At 40.2% G+C, this 10,582-nt stretch overlaps 1 long non-coding RNA gene across 1 annotated transcript; it reads left to right on the top strand.

The window, feature by feature from the left end:
* The first annotated feature begins 1,273 nt into the window (after positions 1–1,273).
* On the top strand, positions 1,274–4,589 carry LOC125485067. Its single transcript, XR_007263833.1, has 2 exons — positions 1,274–1,340; positions 4,055–4,589. It is a non-coding gene; the product is annotated as an uncharacterized LOC125485067 (long non-coding RNA).
* Positions 4,590–10,582: the final 5,993 nt, after the last annotated feature.

Raw genomic sequence — 10,582 nt, 5'->3', positions numbered from 1 at the left:
ACGTTTCGGGTCCGGTGACCCTACCTCAGAACTGAGGAAGAGTCACTGGACCCGAAATGTTAACTCTGTTTTCTCCTTCACAGATGCTGCCAGACCTGCTGAGCTTTTCCAGCAATTTTGTTTTTGTTAATTGTTTCAGTGTCATTGAACATAGAATTTGGCAAAAGTGGCCCTGTCATTTAGAAGATCGCAATGAATAAAACTCGGTTCATAATAAAGGCAAAGGAAACTTGACAGTTTAAATACTAATCTGTGTCCAGTGTAGACTCCTGTTTCTTTGATGCTCAACAGTCATGAAAGACCTTGTTTTCTACGAGCACATTGTGTTCTCTCACTCGCCCCACACAATCCTTGATCCCACTCTGCTTTATTATGTCTTGCTACTTTCTTTTCCTCCTCTTGACCTTCATTTTCATCTGTTATTCATCTCAGCCCTTTTTCTGATCCTTTCTGTTGGGATGTTTTTAACCACCCCACAGAATTCATGTTTGTTCTGTACTGTGGAATTTCTATCTGTTCTTCTATTAGCAAAGTGCTTTGGCATTGTTTGAACAAAGTGTAATTAATTCATGGAAAGTTGAATAACTCTAATTTCAGCAAGGAGCTGTACTACTGATTGCTGGAACATGTCTGATCACTGCTTTGATAAATTAGCAGCAATCAAATGCAGTCAACCTGAAAATCATCAGCGAACTTGTTGGGTTCAATTTTAAACATTCACTTGGAGATTAAATCAGGTCCAATTGTGTCTTAGAAGTAAAAGTGATCAATTTGTCCTTTCACTTATCAAGAATACAGTAGTTTTCAAAGGGTGAAGAGCCCATGTTATACTAAAGTAAGTCACACAAACCTACAAAGCAAAGCCAGCAATTGCTAAATGACGAAAATAGCTAACTTTTATGAAAATACTCTATATGGATAAACAGGCATGAGTGGAAAATACTTAACATACAGGCAGACTTTTTTTAAAATTGAACCTTGGTTCAAAGTCACAAACATTTGTGACAAATAACCAGTTTGACGATTTTAGCCGGGTTTTATGTGTGTGTTGCCAGGAAAGGACTTCTTGTTCTGCTTATTTCACAACAAATTTAAGAAAACTTGTAAACACTTACAGAGAAATGAACAAATTATTTGATTTATACAAAAATCAGCCAAAAAGACGATCTATAGCAATCTGCTCAAAGAATGCTGTTCACTTACGGTAACTAATGTTCTTTCAGCGCATAGTAAATTATACAACAAGTGCTGATTTTCAATGTTCTTTCTCAACAGGCGACAACCTTGTACAGTTTCTGAAGTGTTTAACTTCTGCTGGGTGCTGTTTGTTCAGACCAAAGGTAAGTAGGCAAATCATTGTGGGGAACGAGTGCAAAAATAATTCGAATAATTTTAGAAACAAATGGTAAAATATTTTCTTATAATTTTCAGTGTAAATAATACAAAACTTGTTAGCTAGGATATCTTAAAGACATGGTTTCAAAGATGGCTAATTAGCTTTGTAATACATCAAGTGTACTTCAACATATGACTCTTCTTTCATATCAGGTTTTGTAACCTGGTGTCTATTGAATTTCAAAGCTGCTATATGGTCATTTTGCAGACAAATCTGAAGCAGTGGAAGGGTGCGATTCTGAATGGAGAGCTGTGACTAGTGGCGTTTCTCAAGGATCAGTGTTGGGACCTTTGCTATTTGTAAAATATATAGATGATTTGGAGGAAAATGTAACTGGTCTGATTAGATTGCCGATGATACGGAAGTTGGTAGAATTGTGGATAGCGATGACTGTCAAAGGATACAGCTGATTATAGATCGGTTGGTGACTTGGGCAGAGAGAGAGCAGATGGATTTTAATCTGGAAAAATGTGAAGTAATGCATTTTGGAAGATCTAATCCAGATGGAAAATATACAGTAAATGGCAGAACCCTTAAGAGTACTGACAGGCAGAGGGATCTGGGTGTGCAGGTACACTGGTCACTGAAAGTGGCAATGTAGGTGGAGAAGGTAGTCAACAACGCATATGGCATGCTTGCCTTCATCGGCCAGGGCTTTGAGTTTAAAAATTGGCAGGTGATGTTGCAGCTTTATAGAACCTTAGTGAGGCTGCAATTGGAATATTGTGTTCAATTCTGGTCGCCACACTACCAGAAGGATGTGGTGGCTTTGGAGAGGGTACAGAAAAGGTTTACCAGGATGTTGCCTGGTAGGGAGGGCATTAGCTATGAAGAGAGGTTGGAGAAACTTGGGTTGTTCTCAATGGAACGACGGAGATTGAGGGGCGACCTGATAGAGGTGTACAAGATTATGAAGGGCATGGACAGTCAGAAGCTTTTTCCCAGGGTGGAAGAATCAGTTACTTGGGGGCATAGGTTTAAGGTGCCAGGAGCAAGGTTTAAAGGTGATGTACGAGGCAAGTTTTTTTACACAGAGGATGGTGGGTGCCTGGAACTCGTTGCTGGGGGAGGTAGCGGAAGCAGATATGATAGTGAATTTTGAAGGGCGTCGACAAATACATGAATAGGATGGGAATAGAGGGATACGGTCCCTGAAGGATAGGGATATTAGTTGTGATGGGCAGCATGTTCGTGCAGACTTGGAGGGCTGAAGGGCCTGTTCCTGTACTGTAATTTTCTTTGTTCTTTGTTCTGACCTTTCTCAATAGTCAAGTCACATGTTGAACTTAGTTTCTTCGTCAATTCCAACAGTTACTTCAAGCTATTGTTATCTCTTCCATTTGGTTTTCTTATTGCAGTTGTTCTTTGTTTAACGCAAGCCACTAAACATTGTTTCCATTGCATATTGCATGTATGTTTCAGTTTAGCTCATGTAAATTGATCAAGCAAATTTATGTTGTGGCTTGTTTTTGATTTGATTTTATTATTGTCACATGTACATAGGTACAATGAAAAATTTTTTTGTTTTGTGTGCAATACAGGCAAATCATACTATACAAAGTGTATTGGAGTAATAGAACAGAGCAAGGAATACAATGTTGTAGCTGCAGAGAAGGTGCACGAAGACTGAGACCATAATTAAATTTAAAATTTGACAGGTCCATTCTGAAGTCCAAATACAGCGGGGAAGAGAGATAACAAGGTGTAGAGCTGGATGAACACAGCAGGCCAAGCAGCATCAGAGGAGCAGGAAGGCTGACGTTTCGGGCCTAGACCCTCCTTCAGAAGCTGTTTGGGCTGGCTGTGGTTACTGTTTTCATTACTAATGTTAGTGCTATGGCTTTTCGCTGCCCATTGGATTTGTTTTAACTACAATGTCACAACCAAACTATATCCTTGCCATAGTTCCCAAAATTATATTCAGTTTTTGTATCACACTAAAGCCTTGTAGAATTTAATCCAATTAAACCATCTGATTTTCTTTCTAGTTTTAAAAAAAAGACTTTCCTTAATCAGATAACAAGGTGTAGAGCTGAATGAACACAGCAGGCCAGGCAGAATCAGAGGAGCAGGAAAGCTGACGTTTCAGGTCTGGACTCTTCTTCAGAAATGGGGGCGGGGAAGGGGACTCTGAAATAAATAGGGAGGGGGGAGGCGATGATGGAAGGTGGATAGAGGAGCAGATAGGTGGAGAGAAGACAGACAGGTCAAGGAGGCAGGGATGAAGCCAGTCAGATGAGTGTAGGTAGGGAGTTGGGATGGGGGTTGGTCAGTTGGGAGGGAAGGGTGGGTAGGTGGGAGGGAAGACTGACAGGTCAAGGAGACGGGGATGAGGCTAGTAGGTAGGAAGTGGGAGTGGGGGTTGGTCAGTGAGGTGGGAGGAGCAAATAGGTTGGAGAAAAGATGGACAGGTCAAGGGGACAAGCTGGGCTGGTCTTGGGATGAGGTTGGGGGAGGGGAGATTTTGAAGCTTGTGAAATCCACATTGAGACCATTGGGCTGCAGCGTTCCCAATTTAATCAGGCACTTTCTGTGAACACATGAATGCTTTTAAGGTGTCTGCAATCACTATTTTGATATAGGAAACAAGGCAGTCAGTTTGTGCACTGCAAAATTCCATAAAACAGCAATGTGATGATGATCCCTTCTGTTCTTCAGGAATAAGTGTTGGTCAGGATGTTGAGAGAAATCCTTTTGATTCTTCTTCAAACTAGATATTTTCCATACACCTGAGAAGGACCTCCATTTAACATCTCATTCAAAAGACTGCTCCTCTGACAGTGCAGAGCTCCCTCAGTGTTGTTGTGGTGTGCGTGAGCTTATGTTTTGTTGTCAAGTCTCTGGGGTAACACTTGAACCCAGAACCTTGAACCCTGACAGTGGCAAGAGCGTGACCTGAGTCACGGATGACATTGTACCTCAGTGCATTATCTACATTTGTACTTAAGAAGGGATTGCTGCATTTTTCCAGGAAGGATCCTCTTGAGCAACATGAAACCATCAGCTGACACTAATGCTTCATGTGGATGTTGACCCCATGACAATCTATTTTTGGTTCTGCCGGTGTGCACCCCCACTCCATACTTGTTGAAATAAATTAATTACCCATTCACTAATCATTGTGCCTTAGGATCTTGCTATATGTAAGCTCCCACATTTTCTCTCATTAAAACAATCACTGTACATTGACGTATATGAAGTATTGTGCCTCATTTCTGAGTGAAGGGATTAACTGGTACTAAAAGGTGACTTTTTTTTAATAATTATTCCACAAAACATTATTCCAAAATTCTTGCTAAACCTGACAAAACTGTAAAACTGAAATGATGCCTTTCATTGTGAATAATGTTGAAAAATAAAAAGACTCCATCATTGTAAGTATCCATGCTTCAAGCATGTTCTATTTCTGACTTGTTGAAAAAGCAGCATTTGTTTGTGAACCATCTGCCTGACCTAATTGATGTGGTTCAACCCGCATTTCGTGTTGAAAATGGCTAACAGGATTTGGGCTGTGGTCTATTTGGTTATACTAAAGAAAAAAAATGAGAGCTTTTTCTGAACACTTTCAAGTGGATTTCATATGGTTAAAAAGTAGTAACTAATTTGAAACTTAAATTGTATGTGTTTCCTTAAGTTAAATATTTTCTCTTTTCTGTTATAACTGTGATACCCTTTGTTAAAACGTTTTTTGTTCTGAGCTTTCCTAATTTTGATCATCAAATGAGCTGCTTATGGATTCAATTAATGGAATGTTTGAGTACGTTTTAAACCACTGATTTAAAAAGTTACTCGTTTCTGTGCTAGATTATGCAATTAATGTTTCACATTCTCTTATCTCTCACTAAAGCATCCAAGCTCACTTGATTATATTTTGCAATGGCTGTTGCTCAGCTTATTTATAGGAAAACAAAGCTGGTTTTGGAATTTGATTTGTTATTACAGTTATTATTGGTCATTTCTTAACTGCACAGAAATCTGTAATGTGCAGTGGAGTGTGAAGGTCACAAACGTCACCTCTCATTACCAACTGCAACAGAACTACTAGAAATCAACTGCAATAAACAAGAATCCCTTCCTCCTGTCAACACTGTTTGTGGACATTTTTGAGTTCCATTTGTTTGTGATTCCAGTTCATCTTTCTACTTATCAATCCTACATCCTCACCGTTAATGTCACTGTTTGGAAGATCTTTGTTTCGTAAGATTTTATTGTTACGTGTTTGTCTTCAATTCTCAAGTTTTCATGTCACAGTTAGCTTCGGAAATTGGTAAATATTGTTAAAGGATAAATTGTATTTTCCAGGTTGGCACAATTCATTGGTGTTTCAGTGTACCATGCCCAGATAAATAGGAAATAAGATTATGCACATGGTGAGTTCCTAGTCTACTCAATGTACTGCTCTGAGGATTAGCGGAGCTGAGGCCTGGTTTCCATAGCAGTAGAAAGGGAAAACTGTTACACCAGCTTCATCAACCTGAATGCCTCCTTAAGGTGACTTCTACAGGGAAGTCTACAGTCAGAGAGGGTTTGCGGTGTGGAAAGGCTCCAGATGAAAAGGACAAGGTGAATGACTGTGTCAGTAGCAAAGGGATGTGGATTGTATTTTTGGGCTGTGACTGAGCAGGAGTGTTCAGATGTTGTTCAAAGAAAATTTGTCCTTTTCTTTTAAAAAGAAAAGTAACATTTTTCTAGTTTTGTACTGACTGGTAAATATAATTACTTGAACATTAGACAATCGTAAAATGCCAGATCATGTTTTCAGCCATTTTTCAATGTTGACAAACCTGACATGGAACATTATTGGCTGCAGGTTTGACAGACAAACACTTCAGGCATTATCCCTTGCTACAAGTGCTCATGGGTACTGAAGTAACTGAAGGCAGCTTGGTTGCTTTTTTCCATCTCAGTCCATCTGCTCTCTTATCTGCTACTTGGCATCAGACAAATTTTTGTTTGACCTTGTTACTAAAGCATTTTAAAATATTATTAACTGTCCCTTCTTGTCTAACTGTAAATATTGTTTACGTATTGTGGCAAGGCTATCAGTGTAAAGTGGGGTTTGCATCTGTTTCCATCCTTATTTCAGTTGGCTGGTACTGTGTAATTAGCTTCCCAGGAGGAGTGATGGTAGTCACTTAAGGTCATTGTGTACACCGAATGATGTTACTGTTTTTCTTGGCCCAGTCAATCGTGTATTTCACCAGTCACTTTGTGTGACGCTGGTTTGGAATTCCTGTGATATCCTGATAACAACGTAACAAAGGTTAATTGCTTACTCCTTGTCCTGCACTTCCTACAAATCTTCCCCCTCATGCTTCTGCTTCCCCTTGTCAACAGATCCATCGGGAGAAGCTGACAAAGACTGTGTCCTCCTCATGATGACATTGTGTTCTGCTGTATCCTACACAATAAATAGTGCCCCGCACTCTAGACAGTGCAAGAAAGCTTCGCCAGAGTGGTCCATGTAGTGGAAGTGTTGGCAGGCACCTCCGGGTCTGCTTGATGACCTTGTGCACTGGAATCACGAGCCTTGTAGCCAGTGGTTAGCTCTGGTCACCAAGCAGCTTGCCTCTGATTTTTCATGGCTTAAAATCTGTTATCTATATAGACTGGTACAGAGCGAAAGCATCATGACCCCTTCTAGAATGCTAGACATTGACCTGCATGATGTGCTGTCTATGGTCTCACACTAGTTGGATATTGAGGGAATGGAGCAGTATGTGACTGCAGTGTATTTCTGAATTTCCACCCACACCCACAAAGTAACGCGTATAATTAGTATCACCCTGCACCTAGGGGAAGCCATCGTGATGCAGTCTATTTACCTCGCTCTTATTGAACAGTCTATGTTGAACTGAGAGATATTGGAAGTGTTGCCTGCTCCATCCTGGAAAGCCACAATGGTCATTCAGCACTGGCAAAATATCCTCAGTCTACTTCTGAAGCTAAATGTCTTCCTGAAACAAGTGACTGATCACAGTGAGCAAGTCCTGAAAGAAACAAAGACACCAAGCACAATGTTTCTGGCTGAAATGGAGATGGGAAAATTGCTCCCTCAAGACTCAGGCTAACAGGAGGGGAAATGGGTGATCATTGCTACATGTGGGTTTCAATATTCGGGTGGAACAGGCTTGATTTGGCTGGCTGGTCTTTTCCTGTTGTAAGTTTATAAGTGCTCGATAGGAATAAAAGAGGCAACTCAATATGAAAATACATTGGTTTCGTTTATACCATTTGGCATGGAGCACACAGGCTTCAGGAGACCCTTGTTCCCTTGTACCACCTGTAATAAATCCACTTCCTAATTACAATGAATCAATACATTGTTTCAGAATGGATCTGAAATGTGATTTTACAAGGTTGTTTGTTAAGCCGATCCTGGATCGAGTACTTGACATTTCTGATATTTTTCCGAGAGGGGGTCGTTGAGCTCAGTTGGCTGGTTCCTGATGCCAGCAGCATGGATTCAGTTCCCACACCAGCTGAGGTTATCATGAAGGACTCTTCTTCTCAGTCTCACCCCTTGCCTGAGGCATTTGACTATCAGGCTAAACCAGCACCAATCATCTCTGTCTAATGAGAAAGCAGCCTGAAGTTCCTATGGGACTGTGGTGACTTCACTTTTACTTTCCCAAAGGCTGTAGAACATTTTTGTTAAGAGGATGTTTAACGAGAAGGAATACATTTTGCACAATCACAGATAACAACAATAAATCAGTCATACACTGTTGCACACTTATTTATTGAGCATTTCAGTAAGGAGCTGTGCTGCTGAAATATTGATACCTTATCCAGAATAATCCATCTGGTTTCTCTGTATTTAACTCTTCTGGAAATTTGTTTGCCATCCCATCAGCATGGTTACAGGGATTAGAATGTCACTCTTTTGTTGACTTTGGATCAGGAGTTTGCTTTTGGCTGAATACGCAGTTAAAGACTTAATTGTACAATGACAGTTCAATACCGTTTGCCAGGTAATTTGCTTCAGCCTTAGCAGATTCCAGCTGGGACTCTGTGAGCACAGGCAATGTTTGGTCATGCTGGAACTTGGATGGTGTCAGCAGTGATGGTTAATTGTATTTACAGAGATTTGTTTCAACTTGTGCAGACCTGTTCATTTCCGCCACAGGGTTCAACCCAGTTGTAGCCGTCAGTGGAAGCTTGAGCTACTCTTTTTTAACTTCTTGCACTTCACAGTTGATTCACTAATGCTCTTCCAGTCTCTGGCTAGAAGAAAAGTTCAAGCTGTAAACCTGAGTTCATTGCTTTTAATATTCTGCAGGGAATGCAAATAGCTCCAACTGCTTTTGATTGCTGAGGTAAGGAAATTATATTTTCAGGCTCGCAGAAAGCATCATCCATCAAACCACCGTAAATATAATTCAATTATTAGCAATGAAACGGGTGTGCAGCACTTGCCTAATATCAGTTTTATAATGCTAATGATTTAAACACTTTTTGTGAAAGAATCCAATGCATTTTGAGGAATTTGAAGAGAATGTTGTTCTTTTCGTGCTTGAACGTGCAAAGTAAAATCTTGCCATGTAGCAAGTTTATTTTTTTTTGCAGCTTTGCTTATGCAATGAGTAGTTTTGATGCAGGCTTTTAGTAGACTCGTTGCTTCGTCTATACAATTCGTTGGAGATGAAGCAGGTACAGTTAACTATAATATAGGGGAATAAAAGTGAAGCCAACATATTTTCTTCTTGCTGCAGTTAAGACAATAAATCAAGTATTAACATCTTTTAAAATAACTTGCCTGGGGAAACAGTTGGGGGAAATAGAACCCTAATGATAGAAATTCCTATTGATTTAAACAGGAAATTGAATGTAAATGATAGCTATTCATTTTTAATTTTTATGAAAACCATAAGATAGTGCCAAGCATTCAAATTAAACATGTGCAAATTATAATAAAATTCACTGGCTTTGCATAACAGCAGCTGTGAAAACATTCACATCAAAACTTGTGTTTTTAATCTCCAATAGCTCAACCTGAACTTCAGCTGGAACTGTACTAATTTTCTAAGACCTGAAAACTTGTTGAGGAAGAGAATAAACTCAAGTTTATTTAAATTCAAACTTTTTTTTGTGAAAAACGACAGAGAAATGTGATTCACTATCTTTAATGTAAGCTATTTTGGTTCATGAGGTAAGAAATGTTTAATTGGTGAAAGATAGGTGTTGCTTTTTTTCTTGGCTGGATTGCTTGATAAAGACACGGACAAAAGAGCTGAACTCTCAAGACGTGAGCTGAGAGTGACTTCCCTTGACATCAGGTATCTGACTGTGTGTGGCATCAAGGAGGCATGGCAGAACAAAGTCATTGGGAGCCTTGGAGAAGCACTCCACTAGTTGGAGTTGTAACTAGTATGAACCAAGATGATTGTGGATGTTGGAATCTCAGTTCTAGGACATTGCTAGGGAAGTAGTGTTCAAGGACCAACCACCATCAGTTGCCTTATTAATGACTTTTCCTCCATCATGAGGTCAGAAGTGGAGCTTTTTTTGATATTGCATAATATTGACTACCATTTGCAATTTCCCCAATATGGAGGCAGCCTATTTCCATATGCAGCAAGACCTGGACAATATTCAGGTATTGACTGATTGATTAGTGGGAAGTTACATCCATGCTGCATAAGTGCCTGGCAATGATCAACTCCAACAAGACAGAATCTAACCATCTCCCTTTGAAATTTAATGGCATTGTCAACACTGAATTGTCGTTAGCAACTCCTTTGTCTGTCTAACTGTCGTTCTCTCCCCTTTGGGCTCTATCCTATCGTTTACTCCCTACCCCACCCACCTCCCTATTTTCTGCACATAAACTGATGTTTTCCCAGCCACTATCAGTTCTGAGGAAGGGTCACCAGACCCGAAACGTTAACACTGTTTTCTCCTTCACAGATGCTGCCAGACCTGCTGAGCTTTTCCAGCAACTTTTTTGTTTTTGTTTACTGAATTGCCCATTATCTGCATCCTGGGGGTTTTCATTGATCAGAAACTGAACTGGACTAGCCGTATAAATACTGAAGCTACATGAGTGGGCCAGAATCTCGGAGTTCTGCAGTCAGTAACTCCCGTCCTGACTCCCCAAAATCTGTCCACCATCTACAAGGGATAACAAGGTGCAGAGCTGGATGAACACAGCAGGCCAAGCAGCATCAGAGGAGCAGGAAGGGC

This window comes from Rhincodon typus, chromosome 15, assembly GCF_021869965.1.
Source record: "Rhincodon typus isolate 14 chromosome 15, sRhiTyp1.1, whole genome shotgun sequence".
In the NCBI taxonomy this organism is placed as follows: Eukaryota; Metazoa; Chordata; class Chondrichthyes; order Orectolobiformes; family Rhincodontidae; genus Rhincodon; species Rhincodon typus.
Note: the sequence above shows the minus strand (reverse complement) of the source record. Positions and strands in the feature narration are given on the sequence as shown.